The sequence below is a fragment of the Coturnix japonica genome, chromosome W (genome assembly GCF_054131305.1).
Source record: "Coturnix japonica strain WE chromosome W, WE-NBRP24, whole genome shotgun sequence".
In the NCBI taxonomy this organism is placed as follows: Eukaryota; Metazoa; Chordata; class Aves; order Galliformes; family Phasianidae; genus Coturnix; species Coturnix japonica.
In genome coordinates, this window is record NC_140701.1 from 8863851 (window position 1) to 8884468 (window position 20618).

A 20618-nucleotide genomic window follows, 5' to 3' on the forward strand; every position below is an offset into this window, starting at 1 on the left:
GTCTGCTGAACTGTTTGTACCTTTGAAGGTCTTTTGCTAGTCCGAGCAAGAATGTCTTCATTTTCTGCCATTGGTTCCTGCTGTGTGTTCTCTATTAATGTCATACGTTTTTACCCTGTTATTTAGGGAAATTAACAGTGCTTGCTTTAAATCACACCTCTTGGATGCAGTTAACACAAAACCGTACTGTAGCTCATAGAACACGACGTATAAAGGATAGAGTATAAAGGATTTACAAAGGGCTGTGATGACGAAGTCCAGTTATGGAGTGTTTCCACATGCATTTTCACTTGAGCTGCTTGTCTTTGTATGCTTCTCAATCTGTGCACCTTGCTTCTTAGGCTGTCTACAGCAAAGCTTAAATCAAATGATGACTAACACTTTTGATATAAGATAGTAGGGTTAGAATTTGAGTTTGTTGTAGTAGGCATGAATGAACACTCGGGCTGTGACATGACAGGACCTCCCCTGCTCTGTGATGGGCTATTATTATGCATAGCTTAAGGGGGTGTAGACGAAGTAGAGCCTGTATATAAACAAACACCACAAAAGCAATAAAAGAAGCCATTTTTCACTGTTCATGAAATTAGTGTCTGTGTGTATTTATTAGTCTTGACCTGGTAATTGGTCACTTACGCAAAGCAGAGCATGAAGAACGTGTAGTCTTAGATTCTACAATAGCTGCGTGCTTCTTCGGGAGGCAAGATCGTAAAGTCATTAACGATCGTAAAGCCTTCACCCCTCACTGCAAGAAAGGCATTGAGGCTCTGGAACGTGTTCAGAAGAAGGCTACGAAGCTGGTGAGGGGTCTGGAACACAGGCCTTATGAGGTGAGGCTGAGGGAGCTGGGATTGTTCAGCCTGGAGAAGAGGAGGCTCTGGGGAGATCTTCTAGCTCTATATAACTTCCTGAAGGGAGGTTGTAGTGAGCTGGGGGTTGGCCTCTTCTCTCGTGTAATTGGTGATAGAACTAGAGGGAATGGTTTTAATCTGCTCCAGGGGGGATTCAGGATGAACATTAGGAAGTATTACTTCTCGGAAAGGGTAGTCAGGCATTGGAATGCACTGCCCAGGGAGGTGGTGGAGTCACCGACCATGGGGGTGTTCAAGAAACGTCTGGATGTTGTGTTGATGAATATGATTTAGCCGGGAAGTATTGGTAATGGTTGGACTAGATGATCTTCTAGGTCTTTTCCAACCTTGATAATTCTGTGATTCTGTGAAGAGAGCTGGTTGCTCTAAAAGAATGAAGTCTTGAGGGCACAGGAGCAGGCTGTCCCCTGAGCCGCAAAATGAGTTGGCGGGGAAGAAGACTGGCATGAATGAACAGGGAGCTATTCTTGAGGCTCCAGGAGGAAAAGAGAATCTACAGCCTGTGGAAGGAGGGATGGGCAACTGAGAATGAATACAAGGAAGTTGTTAGGATGTGTAGAGTTGAAATCAGAAAGGCAAAAGCCCTGCTAGAATTTAACCTGGCCGCTGGGGTGAAAAGGAATAAGCAAATATTTTATAAATACATTAACAGTAAGAGGAGGACAAAGGAGAATATCCACTTTTTGCTGGATGAGGCTGGGAATGTGACCACTGAGGATAAGGAAAAGACGGAGGTTCTGAAAGCCTTCTTTATGTCTGTCTTTAAAAGTCAGACCAGTTATCCTCAGGGTACTCCTCTCTCTGACCTGGTAGCCTCGGCTGGGGAGCAAACTAACCTCCCTGTGATTCTGGAAGAAACAGTCAGAGACCTACTGCTCCAACTGGACTGCCACAATTCCATTAGGCTGGATGAGATCCACCCGAGAATGCTGAGGGAACTGGCGGAGGTGACAGCCGAGCTGCTTTCTATCATCTATCAGCGCTCTTTGTTGACTGGTGAGTTCCCAGAAGACTGGAGGCTCACCAACGTGACTCCCATTTACAAAGAAGGTTGTAAGGAGGATCTGGGGAACTACAGGCCTGTTAGCCTGTCCTCGGTTCCAGGGAAGGTTATGGAGCAGATTGTCTTGAGGGAGATCATGTGGCATGTGCAGGATGGCTGGGGTATCAGGCCTAGCCAGCATGGGTTTGTGAAGGGCAGGTCCTGTTTGACCAATCTGATCTCCTTCTATGATCTAGTGACCCATCTGGTGGATGAGGGAATGGCTGTTGATGTGGTCTACCTAAACTTCAGCAAAGCCTTTGACACTGTCTCCCACAGTATTCTCCTGCAGAAGCTGGCAGCTCATAGCTTGGATAGGTACACTCTTGGCTGGGTAAGGAGCTGGCTGGAGGGCCAGGCTCAGAAAGTTGTGGTGAATGGAGTTCAATTCAGCTGGCGACTGGTCACGAGTGGTGTTCCCCAGGGGTCAATGCTGGGGCCTGTCCTCTTCAACATCTTTACTGATGACCTGGATGAGGGCATTGAATGCACCCTCAGTAAGTTCGTGGATGACACCAAATTGGCTGGGAGTGTGGATCTGCCTGGGGGTAGCGAGGCCCTGCAGATGGGATCTGGACAGGCTGGAGAGCTGGGCTGAAGCCAATGGGATGAGGTTCTGAACAGTGAAGCAGAAAACAGATGCTCTGCTGGAATTCAGAATAAAGGGGGGCTACAAGGGGGATAGTTAAAGGTAGTTTACAGAAAATGATTTAGTTAGTTAGAATAACAAGGAATGGAGACAATGGGTCTGGGAGAGCAGGAAGGATGCAGATAAGGAGTGAGAACTCCCTGAGACACCTGGCAAGGAGGGGATTAGGTGTTGTAAATATCAAAAGAGGAGTTGCATCTCCCTGACAAGATGGGCGATAACAAGAGGGGGTCTGCATGATAAAGAATATGTATCAGAATTACGGGAAATCAATGACTATGCATGAGGTGTACCTATATCTGTATCACGGTTTTACAAGTCGGTGTGCAAGTTTGGAGGAGCTATCCCCCTTGCACCCAGCGCTGTGCAACGCTGGAATAAACATACCTGCTTTATAACCCATCTCTGGATTATAGAGTTTGATTCCGCAAGTCATTTTGGCGACCACGAAGGGACCCTCTCTGTTTGGCTGCAGGACCGGCTGAGAGGGGGGACACATTTGGCGCGCCCCGAGATTTCTCAGAAGGACTCCCTTCCCTCATCCGATCACTGCGGGATCAGACAAGGACCCTCTATTGGCGGATAAGGTATGTTTAATGGGTAAAGGGGAATCCGTAAGTCGTGAGGAGACGTCCTACGCGGGAGGTGTGAGCTGTCAAGCTCTCCCCTTTGGTAAAGGGCCCAGGTGGTTGGTTGTGTAATCACGATCAGAGGCCGTGTACATCGTGGGTTCGAGTCCCACTGAAGCGGTCTCTGAGCCGTTTCAATTGTGGGTTTAAGTCCCACTGAAGCGGTCTGAGCTGTTCTAATTCTGGGTTTGGGTCCCACTAAGGCAGTTTCAGCTGTGGGTTCGAGTCCCACCGGGATTACCATGCGTGAACGAGGAGAGCTATTTTTGCTCCCCCTTAAGGGGTTGGTTGGTGACGAAGTAACCTGGGTTTTCCTAGCTGTATTAGCAGGAATTGTTGTATTTGGCCATTATTGACATCTCTTATTAGCACTTGTTACTGTAAGTGTTGAACCAACAACTTTGATATTTTCTGAGAAATGCTGTACCTTGAACTGTGTAAAGACCGGTCTTGTGTGAGTGTGGTTGTGAGTGAGACGCAGCACAGCTGTGGGGCGAGTGAGGAGTCCCGACCCGCGGTTCCGTCCACCCGCGAGGGAAACAGCCGGGGACGGACGAAGCGAAAGGCCTCTGTGTTCTATATGTTGCGATATTTTTGTATTTGTTACGATGTTTTTGTCTTATTAATTGTTGTTAGTATTGTGGCAATTGTAACTCACATAATAGTGAAGTGCATATGGAGTCGGGTGGGGGAAAAAGCCCACAGAAGGCAAACCACAATTAGTATCGAGACCCTGTTGCTTTTGTTGTAGAAAATACCGCGGTTTAAATGTGACAATGATCCAGATTAGAGAAACAATAGGGTTGTGTTACCTCTGCTTTAACATGTTAACTTTACGAAATTTGTTTTTGAACCATTGTTCCCCCCCCCTCCTTGTGTGTGTACGAACACAAGGGAAAGAGATACCTAAGAAAATCTCTTAGGATGTATATTGGCATATTGGAGGGATATTGCTGGGGAACCGGGAGGGACTCTTAAGCAAGAACACCCTCATCAAATAATGTAATCATTGGTGGTTAGTGTATAAGTTGGAGGACGGGTTAAAATGATCCCAAAACCAGGAAAAGAATAGGGAAGAGATGTTTAAATATTGTGTTAGATATGGCCTAGAGAGCCACTACAGGGAAAATCAATATTTGACCAAAATATGGATCTGATGAAGGTTGGGTTTGTCAGATCTCGAATTTATATGTAAAGAACAAAACCCTTTTCAAAGGAGGAATCAGAATATGCTGCTTGTTGGATACAAGAAATCAGCCTGTTATTAGTAAAAAGAAAAGGCCCGGACCAGGAAGGAGAGGAATTAGAAAAAGGAACTAATCAATGGGACCCTCCTGAGAATCTCCCCCCCCCCCCCATATAACCCCAGTGTAGCACAAAGGGAGACAGGCACTGCCCCAGTAAGAGGAAATGGTAAAGCACACAGGGACATTTCACAGAAAAGGGGGGCATGCTGGGCTCGGGAGAGAATTAAAACAATGTGAAAGGGATATCAAAAGAACTTTTCCCAAACACCAGTTGTACCGGCACCTCAGTGCACCCTTTATGGGAGGCTCCACTGGGACAAGGACAAATACGCTATGTAAACTCCCCACTCACTAGTGGAGAAATTAGAAATTTTAAGAAGAAAATAAATTCTTTAATTGAGGATTAATTAAATAAGAGTGGCTTTCAAAATTTTGGACCCACCAGGAGTCCCTGGTAAATATAACAGTGGGACCTGAGGGGGAATAAGTTGTGGTATAGTTGACATGGGGGAAGCTTATTCATTGCTGGCCCATAAGGTGTCAAGACTCAAAATAAGAAATGAGGCCTTAAAGATAATAAGAACCTGGATGACAGTACCACTTTTTGAGAATACTGAATTAAAACTAGGAGATAAAGATGAAATTGGGAATCAGGAAAAATGTGAAATAAGGTCATAAAATTAAGGGTGGAACAGCCCAAGGAACTGAATGCTATGGATTACTAAGGGAAAGTTATATGGTACTAAGGGTGTTTTTGGAAACTGAAGAACTGTACTGTTTGATCTGTGGGTCCTGAAGGGAATGGGACAAGCTGCTTTGATGGTATAAGAAAGTGTAATTGTTAATGATATAATTGAGGGTATGTCGAAGTGTAATGGAGGGTACAAATAGTTTACAAAGGAAAAAGGGTTAAAGAGAAAGTGAGTTTCTGCGCTGGTATGAGAGCAAACCCCCTGCACTATTCCCCCCCCCCCCCCACAAGAGACAGCCAGAGACCGCTGCTGTAAACCACAGAGGGGGAGGTGGAAAGGGAAGGTGTAGAGGACAGGGCACTGGAAGTGAGAATAGCCTTCATGTGCAGAGGTCTGGGAAACCTGAAATTCCAGTGTTAGCACTGGACACCTCTGGAGAGAAGGAGATGAAACTGAAATAGGATGTTAGTAGTTAATGTAATGATGAGAGTTTGGAAAGTGAGAAAGTTTGGAACAGACACAGGCTGAAGAAGGCAAAGGTGTAACAGGGATATCAGGATGTCACGGGTTACTTAGATTTACCTATGCCCGTGACAGGGGAAGCCACCCCGTGGGCCCCCCCCCCGCCGGGGCCCGGAAAGGAGGGGAAAAAAAGGAGTGGGATAAAACAGCAACAATCTAAGGAGGAAAAACTTATTTTACTAAATATGATACCGATATATATACACAATATAATATAATTGAGGCTAACAAATCGAACGAAACAGAGAGAGAGAGAGTCCCCGAAAACCGAGAGGCCTACTGTGAACTCTAGGCGACACGGCTGAAACGCTTCCCACTCTCCGAGAAGTTCGAGAGAAGAAGGAGGGCACAACAGCCTGGGAACGAGATTATATAGAGTCCTGGTCCCGTGACTTATCATTAACCCTGTTGTTCTCTGGGATATGTAGTCTTCTTCTGTGGACTGCACATTCAATAGAAGTATCCATACTTTACATGATGTTATGATGTGGAATACTGATAGCAAAATTACAAAATTACAAAACCATGACATTCCACCCCTTATTCTACATTATTACATCATGGTAAATATATATATACATATATATACACGTATGTAAAATTATGATAGCTAAACAGTAGAATTACATGTAACATAACTAAATGTACAACTATAATAACTAAAATACACTACACATGCAAACATATATATATAAATACATAAAATTATTGACTGCACTCCCCCAGCATTAAATTCCCTTGTGGCACACATTGAACATCCCCATCTCTCTGCATTACCCACCAAGTGCACCCAGGTCCCTGGGCAAAGACAGTTCCACGGATAGGTTTGCCCTTTCCAGAAGCAGGAAGGACCCAAACAGCTTTTCCCAACATGTTCTTTACATGTATAACAGGGACCTTATCTCCTTCTACAGTGTGTAGGGGGCTAGATTGACTAGGACCATCACGATTGACAGATCCTCTAGTATTGACCAACCAAGTGGCTTCTGCCAGATTCTTCTCCCAGTGCTTAAATGTTCCACCACCCATTGCTTTCAACATAGTTTTCAACAACCCATTATATCGTTCAATTTTACCAGAAGCTGGTGCATGGTAGGGAATATGATAAATCCACTCAATGCCATGATCTTTGGCCCAAGTATTTATAAGGGAATTTTTAAAATGTGTCCCATTATCGGATTCAATTCTTTCTGGGGTGCCATGTCGCCACAGGACTTGTTTCTCAAGACCTAATATGGTGTTTCGAGCAGTTGCATGGGGTACTGCGTATGTTTCAAGCCACCCAGTGGTTGCCTCTACCATGGTGAGTACATAACACTTACCACTGCGAGATCGTGGCAAGGTGATATAATCAACCTGCCACGCCTCCCCATATTTATACTTTTGCCACCGCCCTTCCTCCCAGAGAGGTTTCATCCTTTTGGCTTGTTTAATTATGGCACATGTTTCACAATCATGAATAATCTGCGCAATAGCGTCCATGGTTAAGTCCACCCCTCGGTCTCTGGCCCACTTATATGTCGCGTCTCTTCCTTGATGACCTGAGGTCTCATGAGCCCATCGAGCTAGAAATAATTCACCCTTATTCTGCCAGTCCAAGTCAATTTGAGCCACCTCAATTTTGGTAGCTTTATCTACCTGATGGTTGTTTTGTTGTTCTTCAGTAGCCCGACTTTTGGGCACATGTGCATCCACATGACGCACCTTTACAACCATATTCTTTGTTCGGGCAGCAATGTCCTTCCATAATTCAGCGGCCCAAACAGATTTACCCTTCCGTTGCCAGTTGTTTTGTTCCCACCTCTGTAACCACCCCCATAAGGCATTTGCCACCATCCATGAGTCAGTATAAAGATACAGCATTGGCCACCTCTCCCGTTCAGCAACATCTAAGGCCAGCTGGACAGCTTTTACCTCTGCAAAGTGACTTGATTCTCCCTTACCTTCAGTGGCCTCTGCAACCTGTCGTGTGGGGCTCCACACAGCAGCTTTCCATTTGCGATGCTTCCCTACAATGCGACATGATCCGTCTGTGAATAGGGCATATTTCTTTTCATTTTCTGGTAATTCGTTGTATGGTGGGGCCTCTTTAGCTCGTGATACCTCTTCTGCTGGTGATGTTCCAAACCTTTTATCTTCAGGCCAGTCCATGATTACCTCTAGGATTCCTGGACGATTGAGGTTTCCCATTCGCGCTCGCTGTGTAATCAGCGCAATCCACTTGCTCCAGGTGACATCGGTAGCATGATGAGTGGAGGGAACCTGTCCTTTGAACATCCAGTTCAGCACTGGCATTCGAGGTGCCAAAAGGAGCTGCGTTTCACTCCCAGCTACTTCGGAAGCAGCCCGAACCCCCTCATACGCGGCTAAGATCTCCTTCTCAGTTGGAGTGTAGCACTCTTCAGACCCCTTATATGATCGACTCCAGAATCCCAGGGGTCGGCCTCGGGTCTCTCCTGAGGCTCTTTGCCACAAACTCCAAGTGGGGCCTTTCTCTCCAGCAGCAGTATAGAGGATGTTCTTTACATCCTGTCCAGTCCGTACTGGCCCCAGAGCTACAGCTCAGGCTATCTCTTGTTTAATCTGTTCAAAAGCCTGCTGCTGCTCAGGGCCCCATGCAAAATCGTTCTTCTTCCGCGTCACCTGATAAAGGGGGCTTACAATGAGGCTGTAGTTTGGAATGTGCATCCTCCAAAAGCCCACTGCACCCAGGAAAGATTGTGTCTCTTTCTTGCTAGTTGGTGGAGACATGGCAGTGATTTTGTCGATCACATCTGTTGGGATGTGACGACGTCCATCCTGCCACTTTATACCTAAGAACTGAATTTCCTGGGCAGGTCCTTTTACTTTGCTTCGCTTAATAGCAAAGCCAGCTTGTAGAAGAATTTGGATGATCTGCTCTCCTTTTGTGAAAACCTCTTCTGCTGTATCACCCCACACAACAATGTCATCAATGTACTGCAGGTGTTCAGGAGCACCACCCTGTTCCAGTACAGTTTGGACCAGCCCATGGCAAATGGTTGGGCTGTGTTTCCACCCCTGGGGCAAACGGTTCCAAGTATACTGAATGCCCCTCCAGGTGAAGGCAAACTGTGGCTTACATTCTGCAGCCAAAGGAATAGAGAAGAAGGCATTGGCAATGTCAATGGTGGCATACCATTTGGCTGCTTTTGACTCCAGCTCGTACTGGAGTTCCAACATGTCCAGCACAGCAGCGCTCAATGGGGGTGTGACCTCATTCAGGCCACGGTAGTCTACTGTCAGCCTCCATTCTCCACTGGCTTTACGCACTGGCCATATGGGACTGTTAAAAGGTGAGTGAGTTTTACTGATCACTCCCTGATTCTCCAACTGGCGAATCAAATCATGAATGGGGAGCAAGGAATCCCTGTTTGTGCGATACTGCCGTCTGTGCACTGTCTTTGTAGCAATCGGTACCTGCTGCTCTTTTACTCGTAGCAGCCCCACAACAGACGGGTCCTCTGACAGGCCAGGCAAAACAGACAGCTGCTTAATGTTGTCCATATCTACAGCAGCTATCCCAAAGGCCCATCGATACCCCTTAGGATCCTTGAAATGCCCCCTTCTGAGGTAATCAATACCCAGTATACATGGAGCCCCTGGGCCAGTCACAATAGGATGTTTTTGCCAGTCTTTGCCAGTGAGGCTTATTTCAGCCTCCAGCACAGTCAATTCTTGAGAGCCCCCAGTCACTCCAGAAATATGGATTGATTCTGTCCCTTCATGACTGGAGGGCATTAGGGTGCACTGTGCACCGGTATCCACCAGTGCCTTATATTTCTGTGGTTCTGATGTGCCAGGCCATCGAATCCACACAGTCCAATAAACTCTATTATCCCTTTCCCTCCCCTGACTGAGGGCAGGGCCCCTCTATTGGTTACCTGTGATGACTGGAGCAACTCCACTGGTGGTTGGTATGTCTAGTAGTTCTTTCACCCGTGCTCGTAGTGCAGACGTAGGCTGATCATGCCACTTCCTCATGTCTTCTCCACGGTCACGTAGGTAGCGCCACATGGAAACACGCGGTGCAATCGTACTGTTGTTCTTTGCTCGAGCTGGGAAGCGTGTGCGTTTGACAGCTGAGACTTTTGATGATGCAGGTTAGGAGTACGACTGGAATACTTTGATCAGATCCTTCATTAGACCTGGTGGCCCGTACGAGGATTGACCTTCATCAGTTGTTTCTGATACTATTACGGGATCATTACAATTAGTTGATGGAAACAATTTCTTGCACATTTCATCTACTCGGTTTTCTAGCCGTGAGATGGCAGAAACTGCGGCATGCAGTTGGGGGAGCTGCTGATCAGTGGTTTGAAGCATTATAATCAGCTCAACAACTCGGGGCCATCTGTCCACGAATCCTTTAGATCCTGATACCAATGACTGTGCAATTCTCTCTGGTGCTGTACTTGTGATTTTCTGCCACATGTCAGGATCGGCCCTCACTCTCTCAGGGTCAAGTTCACTTGGATCAGGGTTGTACAACATTTTCGCCATGGCCAATTCCCTCAAGCGCTGAATACCTTTTTGGACGGTATTCCAACTATCAAATTTAGGCTTCAAAGCATCCTTATAGGGGTACCTTTCTCTCACGGCTTCTAACAGCCGCAACCAGAGAGTGGCAGCTCCATCCGAACATCTGCTAATCCCTCTGTCGATACCTGCATCTTGGGCAATGCTTCCTAGTTGGCGAGCTTCATTACCATCTAGAGACAAGCTGTTGGCCCCGTTGTCCCAGCAGCGAAGCAACCAAGCAAGGATACCTTCATCTTGACGCCGTGTGAACTCCTTTCTTGAGCCTTGGATTTCAGTCAGCTTCAGAGGTCGACAATAGGTGATTTCCTCCTCATCATCAGTCTCTTCTTCATGCCTCTTGGTTTTTGCCTTTGCTTTTTTTGGTACTGCTCCATGCCCGGCACCTGGGTCTTCTGCAGCCCCCCCCTGTGCTTCTCCTTCTTTTCGTTCTAGACGCATGGACACCCATTTCCATTTCTTGCCTTCCACAGGGGCAATTGATATTGCTACTGATGCCTCCTGTGACTGATCAGAATTAACTTGGGCTTGAATCTCAGATCGGAAACTCTCTCTCTCCAGAATAGTATGATACAAAGCACGGTATGCATGAGCCAAACCCCACATAAGGTTTACCTCCTTAGATCTCTGACCCAAATACTCACTTAATTTCTTAGGGTCCCTTAGGTGTTCAAGAGTGAAATCCCATGACACTGCGGGTCCCCATGCTTCTAAGACTTTTCCTAAGCCTTTCCATATTCCCTGCCAGTCATCATTCTCTGGTTCTGGAGGAGACTTCCGCATAGAACGAATGCATAGGAACATATATGCATTCATTAATAGTGATAACATGGATGCAAGTATGAACCCTATCTCAGTTATTGAAAGGCGTGTGGAAACCTGAGAGTACAACCTAAATAAAAAGGGTTTTTTTAGCCTGTACAATGAATTAAACATGGTGCTGTTTGTAAAATTGCCTGTTCCATCTGGGATGCAAGTACTTGTAAGATTCGCAATTCCATCTGGGATGCAAGTGTTTGTAAGATTCACAATTCCATCTGGGGTGTAGGTGCCAAAATTCTGACCATACCACATCTCGTAAAAGTACCAGGCAGGTGTCTCCATCAGTATCCACCTTATTAGGCTATATACCTGCACAATTCCACAACACCAAATTATGGTGTTAATAGTTGACCAATACTTTAAGAAGATCATAATTGCTTTCAATCCCTTAAACAGAGCAACTGGGATGAAGAGTGGATTCATAGCTGGCAGGCTCTGTAAAAGTCAGAGCTAGCTAGCTTTGCTCTAAGGGAGAAAGAAATCCCTTTGTTTTCTACACAAAAGTTAGATAGCAATGCTGAGAATGTGCAGCAGCCCTTAATGTTGACAATTTGTCTGGTATTTCAAGGTCACGTTCTCAGTGAGCAGCTACGAAAAGATAACACTCCCGTAACGAAGCTAACATAGCTCTTTAAGAGCAAAGAGAGAGTCGTTCTAAAAGCTAAAAAGCTCTATGCCCGCATTCTCCACCAAAAATCTGTCACGGGTTACTTAGATTTACCTATGCCCGTGACAGGGGAAGCCACCCCGTGGGCCCCCCCCCCGCCGGGGCCCGGAAAGGAGGGGAAAAAAAGGAGTGGGATAAAACAGCAACAATCTAAGGAGGAAAAACTTATTTTACTAAATATGATACCGATATATATACACAATATAATATAATTGAGGCTAACAAATCGAACGAAACAGAGAGAGAGAGAGTCCCCGAAAACCGAGAGGCCTACTGTGAACTCTAGGCGACACGGCTGAAACGCTTCCCACTCTTCGAGAAGTTCTTCGAGAGAAGAAGGAGGGCACTCCAGCCTGGGAACGAGATTATATAGAGTCCTGGTCCCGTGACTTATCATTAACCCTGTTGTTCTCTGGGATATGTAGTCTTCTTCTGTGGACTGCACATTCAATAGAAGTATCCATACTTTACATGATGTTATGATGTGGAATACTGATAGCAAAATTACAAAATTACAAAACCATGACACAGGACTGAAAAGAGGTGAACGATATGAAAACAAAACAAAACTAATTGACACACAGATAGTAAGGGAATTGGCGATAATAACAACTGTTACTGTTGTGGTGCCAGAATAGGGCCGTAGGACCCAGAGATCCCCTCAGGAAGAGGTGGGGGGAGTGGGGGCTTGAATAACTCAGGGAGGGCTTCGCCCCACTGGAAGGAAAGCAGTGTGCAAACTACAATGGGAAACTGCATCTAGGGAAGCAAGATAAAGAGGTTTATTTTCTGGTGGATATGGGTGCTTCTTACTACTCATACATGGTTTTGTAACAGTAATAGAAGCTACTGCCCAACAAGAAAAGGTTTACGTTTTTTGGATTAATTAAATATAAGCTAAGTAGGAATGCAGAAATTCTTGTACCTGCCAGGTTACTCTGGCAAGAAATTTAGTAAAACTGGAGCTAAGGGTCCAACAATATTGACTGATTAAAAACTGTAAGTCTGACTTTAACACAAACAAGGAAAAACAATGTCGTACCCCAGGAGTCACAGCAATATCAAACATGATGCACTTAGGGGTGTGGGCATCAGGGCCACACGTGAAGCCCTGAATAGAAGTTAAAGCAAGAGATTGCCCAGTCAGGATAAAGTGGTACCCTATAAGGATATGTAACTGTAGAAGGATAGAAGACTTTCTGGAGTTTGGACTCCAATTTTGCAAAAATTTTGATAGCAAGTGCTGTAGTTTGGTACAACGCTTGAAGGCAAGTAATAGAATTGTTGAATGCATACACTCAGTGGTGGCAAATCCATGCACTTTATTAACCCAATTAAGGAATGAATAGGTGGAGTAGTTTACCTTCTGGATTTGAAGGATGTTTCTTCTGCCTGCTTTGGCCAATATGGGGAGAAGAGACACTCAGTTAACCAGGACAGCGTTACCCGGGGTTCTGAGAACAGATTAATGATTTTTGAGAACTGGTCAGCTCTGAGCCTGAGACCTGGGATCCTCCATCCCAAGGTGGAACTTTACTGCAGCACGTCAGTGCCACAGCGACAAAAGAGAACTGTGCAATGGTCTGTGAGTTTGCTGAATTTCTTGGTTTACAGAAAGCACATATAACTCAACAGCAAGTGAACCTTAAGGACTGCCAGGGGGGAAGCCATCTGCCAAACCCATGAGCCGCAAATTGCCAAGGAGGAGAGTAAGGGATGGCCAGGGTGCCTGAGGGTGGTGACTGCACTAGTGCTCAATATTCAAGAAGCCTGTAAATCTACACTGGGCCAAAGGATACCAGTTTTAATATCTCATACAGTGTTTACTGTATTGGAGGCACAAGGGGGACATGTCAGTCAGACCTGAAGGACAAACCCTTAGAAGATGCAGAACACAAACATCATCTTTGAAACTTCCAGTTCACCCATTTCAAGCCAGGGACTGGATCCTGATACAGACTGGGAAGGAGACAAAGCTGCAACCTGACTGGGAAGGACCATTCCAAGTACTCCTAACAACCGAAACAGCTGTGAGGACAGCCGAGAAAGGATGGACTTATGACACACTGGTAAAGGCATCCACTAGCCCTGAGGTGTGGAAACTGTTGAGACAGAAAAACCTTTAAAAGATAAGAATTAGAAGGAAATAATGAAAAGCTTTTATATGCATATTTTTATTATTATTATTTTAAATAACCTTTAACTTTTCCTCGAATAGGTAAATAAATTGTGTATTTAAGTATTTAAGTAGGAGAGTATTATAACCTATATAGAACTAATGCTCACAAAAGTTTTCCTTGTTGTAACAAAAAGTTTTTACTGCTGTACCCATTTGTTATCCTGATGATTATCTAGAAAAGGTGAAATTTGACAATAATGCAGGGGAGGGACCAAGTGATGGAATGATGTATGGTGGACAACTGCCAATTGAGACTGGACAGGTACACTCCTTGAAAATACCCAGAATGTCCAGGATAGGGAAGAGCTTAAAAAGGGGTTAGAAAATCATCTTGAAAACCCTGCAATTGTGACAGCTGAGGAGATAAAAGATCTTAGATAAACATTTGAAATCAAAACAGGATATGGGGACAGTAATGCCTGGGTAGAATGGATTAAGTATATTGTCCAGAGTCTCAACCATAGCAATTGCTGTGCTTGTGCATCCGGATGGCCCATAGCTCAGGTGGTACCCATTCTGCTGGGATCACCAAGGACCCAAAGGGAATACGATGCATGATTGCCCTGTACCAAGAGAAAACTGCCTGGGGAAATAGAGACTGCAGATCTCTCTCCCTCTTGTCTCCTCCAGTGCCTGATACAGATGTCAAGATCCCTCCTGCAATCTCTACAGCGGTAGGTAACCATACAGCTTGCCTCTCATGGTAGGGTGTGAAGGCTACCAGGCCTATGGGAAACTTTTCCTTGTGCAGTGAGGTCTTGAATGTTATGGAGGATTCAGTAGGAAATTATTCAAGACTGGGAATCTCCAGGGAAGATCTCTGGTGGTACTGTGGGGGAAAGATTTTATGGTCCACCCTACCATCTAACTGGGGAGGCACCTGTGCACTTGTTCAATTAGTTATACCATTCACCCTGGCATTTGAAAAAGGCATATCCAAAAATTCTGGAAGAACCAAAAGGGGTTTAGGGATATCATTTGATGATGCAATATATATAGATTCAATCAAGGTACCTAGAGGAGTCCCTGATAAATTTAAGGCAAGAAATCAAAATCCTGCAAAATTTGAGTCACTGTTTTGGTGGGTGACAATCAACAAGAACGTAGATTGGGTTAACTACATATGAAATATACAAAAGTGCAATTAAGAGAATAGCAGAACAGCTAGCCACACACCAGAAAAAGAATGATCTAGCAGGAGAGAAATCCTGCTAGATTAAAGAAAAGGGGGGAATGAACAGTGAAGCAGAAAACAGATGCTCTGCTGGAATTCAGAATAAAGGGGGGGCTACAAGGGGGATAGTTAAAGGTAGTTTACAGAAAATGATTTAGTTAGTTAGAATAACAAGGAATGGAGACAATGGGTCTGGGAGAGCAGGAAGGATGCAGATAAGGAGTGAGAACTCCCTGAGACACCTGGCAAGGAGGGGATTAGGTGTTGTAAATATCAAAAGAGGAGTTGCATCTCCCTGACAAGATGGGCGATAACAAGAGGGGGTCTGCATGATAAAGAATATGTATCAGAATTACGGGAAATCAATGACTATGCATGAGGTGTACCTATATCTGTATCACGGTTTTACAAGTCGGTGTGCAAGTTTGGAGGAGCTATCCCCCTTGCACCCAGTGCTGTGCAACTCTGGAATAAACATACCTGCTTTATAACCCATTTCTGGATTATAGAGTTTGATTCCGCAAGTCAGTTCAACAAGACCAAATGCCGGGTCCTACACTTTGGCCACAACAACCCCAGGTGGTGCTATAGGCTTGGGGCGGAGTGGCTGGAAGACTGCGTAGAGGTAATGGACCTGGGGGTACTGATTGATGCTCGGCTGAACACGAGCCGACAGTGTGCCCAGGTGGCCAAGAAGGCCAACGGCATCCTGGCTTGCATCAGGAAAGGTGTTGCCAGGAGGAACAGAGAGGTGATTGTCCCCCTGTACTCAGCTCTGGTGAGGCAGCACCTCGAGCGCTGTGTCCAGTTTTGGGCCCCTCACTGCCCCTCCCCAACAGGCCCCAGCCCGGTCTGAGCCATGTGACAGGAAGTGCTTCCTGCAGGCGGCGGAGAGCACTTCCGGGCCATGGCGGGCATGGAGGGGCTGTCAGGGGAGGAGCTCGCAGCGCTGCCGGCACCCAGAGGCAGCTCCCGGGCAGCTCCACGGTCTCGCTGTGCTGCGGAGTCACCCGGCCGGCCCCAAAAGCCTGGAGGCAGAGCCTGAGCCGGCCCCAGCCCGGATCGTGTGGTGCGGCTCCGACCATGCTGGGCTGTGCGGCAGGAAGAGGAAGACGGCCGTTTGTTTGCCGGCCGCTCGCTGGCTGTAAGATCCGGGTGGTGCCGAGGCCCGGTTAAGAAACGGCGTGGATGAAGTTTTGTACGGATGGAGTGGGTCTGGATTGCAGTGAGCGGGACGAGTCCGGGCTGCGGTTTGGCGTGGTTGTGTTGGTTGCTTTGAAGGGCTGCCGTCATAGGGCGGAGGGAGGGAGAGGGAGCTTTTAACAGTGCGGGCAGTCAGGAGCATGTCGCGTTTCTGCCTGCTGTGTTGGCGCTGCCGTAAGTCTTTGGGTCCCCAGGGAGGCTCTGCGGTGTCCCGATTCGAAGGCAGGATTCAATCCCTCCGCAGCCCGTCCATCGCAGGCAGATGCTTCTCTCATCTGCTCTTCGGACTCAGCAGTGCCAGGGGTTTCACAGCGCGTGTTGCAGTGGCTGGCAGCCTCCGTGTGTTTTTCTATTGCAAACAGGGTCCCATCATGGAGCCGCATTAGAAGCAGACGTTGGTGTCTTGTGGCAGGAGCAAGGGCAGTGGAAGCACTGCCCAGGGCGGTGATGCCAGCAGCGAGCTGCCGGAGCTGCAGGAGAATTTGAACAATGCTCTGGGAGCTGGGGTTTGCATTTGGGTGTTCCTGTGCGGGGCCAGCAGTTGGACTGGGTGGCCTTGGTGGGCAGTCTGCGTCCCGCACCAGGTCTCTGCCTGTTGGCCTGGTTTTCCCTGGCACGAGAAAGTGCAAAGGGGAGAAGCTGTGTGGGAGCTGGCAGAAGCTGCCGGGGCTGATGTAGGCTGGCCCTGCGGCAGCTGCGCCCCTGGGCACGGAGCCACAGCACCAGTGCGTGCCGGTCTCCTCGGTGCAGCTGAAGTGTTGCTGGGCTCGGTGTGAGCCTCCCACAGCTGTTCTGCTGATAGCTCTGTGTCCCAGATGCTGCCTCCCTGCTCCCGGCTGCCGGCTGCCTGCTTCGTGGCAGGAGGAGATGGAAGTTGAGTCCTGCAATACTTCCCTAGCCCGTCTTTGCCAGCAAGGCTGCCTGAGATGCTCTGGTGAGCAGTGGGGGTGTGATTTTGGGGTTGTTGAATGCAAGGGCTTTCTAAGCCAGGCAAGTAACAAGCAGCCTTGTGGAGGAAGCTCATAGGGAATGAGGTCTTCCCTCAGAGACTCTGAAGCTTTTGTTCAGAACTCAGTTGGTCGTATTTATTGTAGGTGATGTTTGAATGCCCAGAGGTGACCTGCAGGAAGAGGCGCTGGGTGCTGAAATGGAAGCCAGGATTCTGTGTAGCAGCAGGCAGGCGTAGTCAGGTCCCCTTTGGAGCCTGCTGTTGTTGGTACTGACTTCAGGAGATCCCTGAGTGTGCTGCTGTGTGCTGCGTGCCCCAGCCCCAAGGGGGGATTCCCTTGTGGAAGGAGGGGGAGGGTGAAGGAAGCCGACGGCCCTTTTCTCAGGGCCGGCTCTTCTGTGCCCTTTTGCTGGCTGGAGAGAAGGGCTGCCTGCTGGGCACAGGGAGCGCCTTTTAGCTCCCGTGCCGTGCCCTGCCCTCTAGCCCCCTCCTCATCCTATGTGGAACGCCAGTGCCAGCAGTTCAGCCGCCATTTTAGAACCCTCTCCACGTCACCTTGGTCACCGCTGCCGCGCACAATGCACTCACATCTGACAGCTGTGACATGTAACAGCCATGTCAGCAGCGAAGAGGGCGAGGGTGGAAGTTTTCCCTGTTTCAGGCGGGAGGATGGAGCTGGAGGCCCCAGAACCGAAGAGAAGGAGGGGGCCCGCCTTGACCATCAGGCAGAGGAGGGGTAAGAGAGCCATTTTTCATCGTGCCTGCACCAGCCTGGTGACCACCACCCATGTGGAGCCAATGGAGGTGGATCCGTCTCTGGATGAGCCAATGGAGGTGGATCCACCTGCAGAGTAGCCCATGGAGGTGGATCCACCCGCAGCATAGCTGGCCTGGCACCACACCACCGTGCCAGGCCCTGCGTTGGCACCATTGCAGCTCCACCGTGGCTGGTCCAGGCGCTGAGCTCCTTACCCACTGTGCGGCCCCCGCCCCCGGCATTAGCTGGGTGGCATTTTTGTAACATCTGCTCCTCCTTTGGGCCTCTTCTGCAGCCACGTTCTGTGGGCACCCAGTCCCATCTTTACTCTCTTTGTCCCCGTTCCAGTTATTCTTGTTGGTTTTAGTGTTTAGTTTAGTTTTAGAGTTAGGTGTAGGTAAGTTGTTCATGTTCTTGAGTTAGGCGTAGGTTATTGTTCATGTTTTAGTGTTAGGAGTAGGTATTGTTGGTGTTTTCCTGTTAGGAGTAGGTTCCTGTTCGTGCTGTAGTGTTAGGAGTAGTTGATTGTTCCCATAGTAGAGTTAGGCATAGGTTACTGTTGGTACTGTAGGGTTAGGCGTGGGTTCCTACCAGCAGCTGGCAGCAAACAGCTCTCGCTCGGTAAGCACACGTCTGCTTTCTCCCCCGGAGCCGTGAGTGCGACTGCCATGAGAGCGGAGGTCTGATGCAATCTGCGAGGGATGGGATTTGCATCTGGTGGCTTTTCCGTTGCAGAATGTCCAGCAGCAGAGAGTGAGTGGCCGTGAAATGAAGCTGGGCCTCAGGAAAGCAGTCTGGAGCTGCGTCACGTGCTTCCTGCGTGGCCAGCACAAGGTAGGTGTGCCTTACTGTAAGTGTGCGCTGAAGCAGTTGCTTTTGTCACGAGTCATCTGGAAAGGTTTCCATAGTTGAGTGGTTGGAAACATAGCGTTTTAACTTAAAATTGTTTGCACAGATTGAAGGTTGTAAATAAAATTAGAGTACAGTTATACAGTGCTCTATCCCCAGAACTTTCCAGCATTTTTCTTAACACAGCTTACGCTTCGTTTCAAAACAAACTAACAAAGATGAACTTGGGTTAGCGTAGCCCATTTTAAATGATCCTTCTGTATCTTTTCCAGGCTGGTAGCAGAATGGAGACTTTCCTGAGGCGTAGAGGAACAGACACAAGCTTTTTTTGAAGGCTTCAGTGAAATTCTGCCACAGCGGTCCTTTGATGCTAAGGAGCTGGAGGTAGAGGATTCTTTGACTATTGCCAGATTCAGGCGGCTACATGTAATACTTGAATTTCAGTCAGTGTCTGAAGAGCAGAGTTCATTGAGGCTGGTGGTTCTGTTTTCAGGATGTGTGAGAGAAGCCTTATGTATCAGTTAGTATTTGGTTACTGTGTTCATCTTCACTTTCTTCTTTGCAACCAAATTACACGTTTCTAAGGTTAAGATTCTGCCAGCATAATTTTTTTTGGCTAACAGTGTTTTTGTAATCCTTGACCATGTGATTTGCGTGTGTCTAAAGAGTGAGCAATTGGAAAGCAAGGGAGATAAGAACCAAATATCAGCAGATGGTCAAATTACAGAGTGGAGCAGGTTTTAGCTGCTTTTGGTCTCTGCAAATTATATTCTGCAGCAGAACATCGTATTTCTAGCACAGAATGGTACAGTTAGGCAATGAGAAAGTAAGGTTTATATGTCTAAATACATTCATTTTCACGACTGGGGTATCTCCTTTGTTGCCACTCTACATTTTCTTTGTGAACGGATGTTATTTGCTGTGGAAGTTTAAGAGTTTAATATTAAAACCAAGCGTACTGTGATTGCGGGTCTTTGAAGTACAGTAGTATTTAAGTACAATAGTCTTGCTGTAGAAGCAAAGTAGTAGCTTGTAGTTTCCATGTTCATGATCCTTTTTCTTCCCTAAAGGTGCTCCCATGTGGAATGCAAGAAATTGATCTGAATGACTGGCAGAGGCAATACCATCTACCAGCATGATACCAGAACCAGCAGAAAGATACTGTGGATCTGGCAGGTTTGTAGACTTCTTTTTTCCTCACAAGAACACAGCTACAGCTTAGTGAGCAACAGTCAGAATTACTCAACAGATAAGTAGCATGTAAATGTAAATGATAACTGCTAATCCAGCTGTCCTAGGGGTGATGGGGAAGTGATCACATAAATATTAAACTTTACATCAGTGTTAATTATTATCTTTCAGTTTGTGAAAGAAATAGATAACAAGAAGAGAATGAGACTTCTACAGTTCGTTACTGGAATGTGCAGATTACCAGTGGGAGGATTTGCTGACCTCACGGGTAACGAGCCCTCTTTAATGCATTTTATGCTCATGTTATTTCTTTTTTTCTTAATAAGGACCAAACTGTGTTTTTAAGTGTATTTTTAATGAATCTATGTGGAATCTTTTCTGAGTCTTGCATATTGGTAGAGCTGTGACAGAAAAATGAATGGAGGGAATGTGAACACGCCTTGCATCAGTGACTTGATCCATGGTTTGGACGTGGTCCTGGCAGGGCAGCCTGCTCTGGGTATCCCTGCTTGCTCAGAGTGGAAGGACTAGGTAAACTCCAGAGATTCTTTCCAGTACCAAACCAACGATGTGATTCAGTGGTTGAGTTTCTTTGAAAACCGCTTCATATTTATGCA

The 20618-nt window shown here is 46.9% G+C and overlaps 1 pseudogene; it reads left to right on the forward strand.

Annotated features, from left to right (window-relative positions):
• The first annotated feature begins 1423 nt into the window (after positions 1-1423).
• Positions 1424-18921, forward strand: LOC146754477 (uncharacterized; annotated as a pseudogene).
• Positions 18922-20618: the final 1697 nt, after the last annotated feature.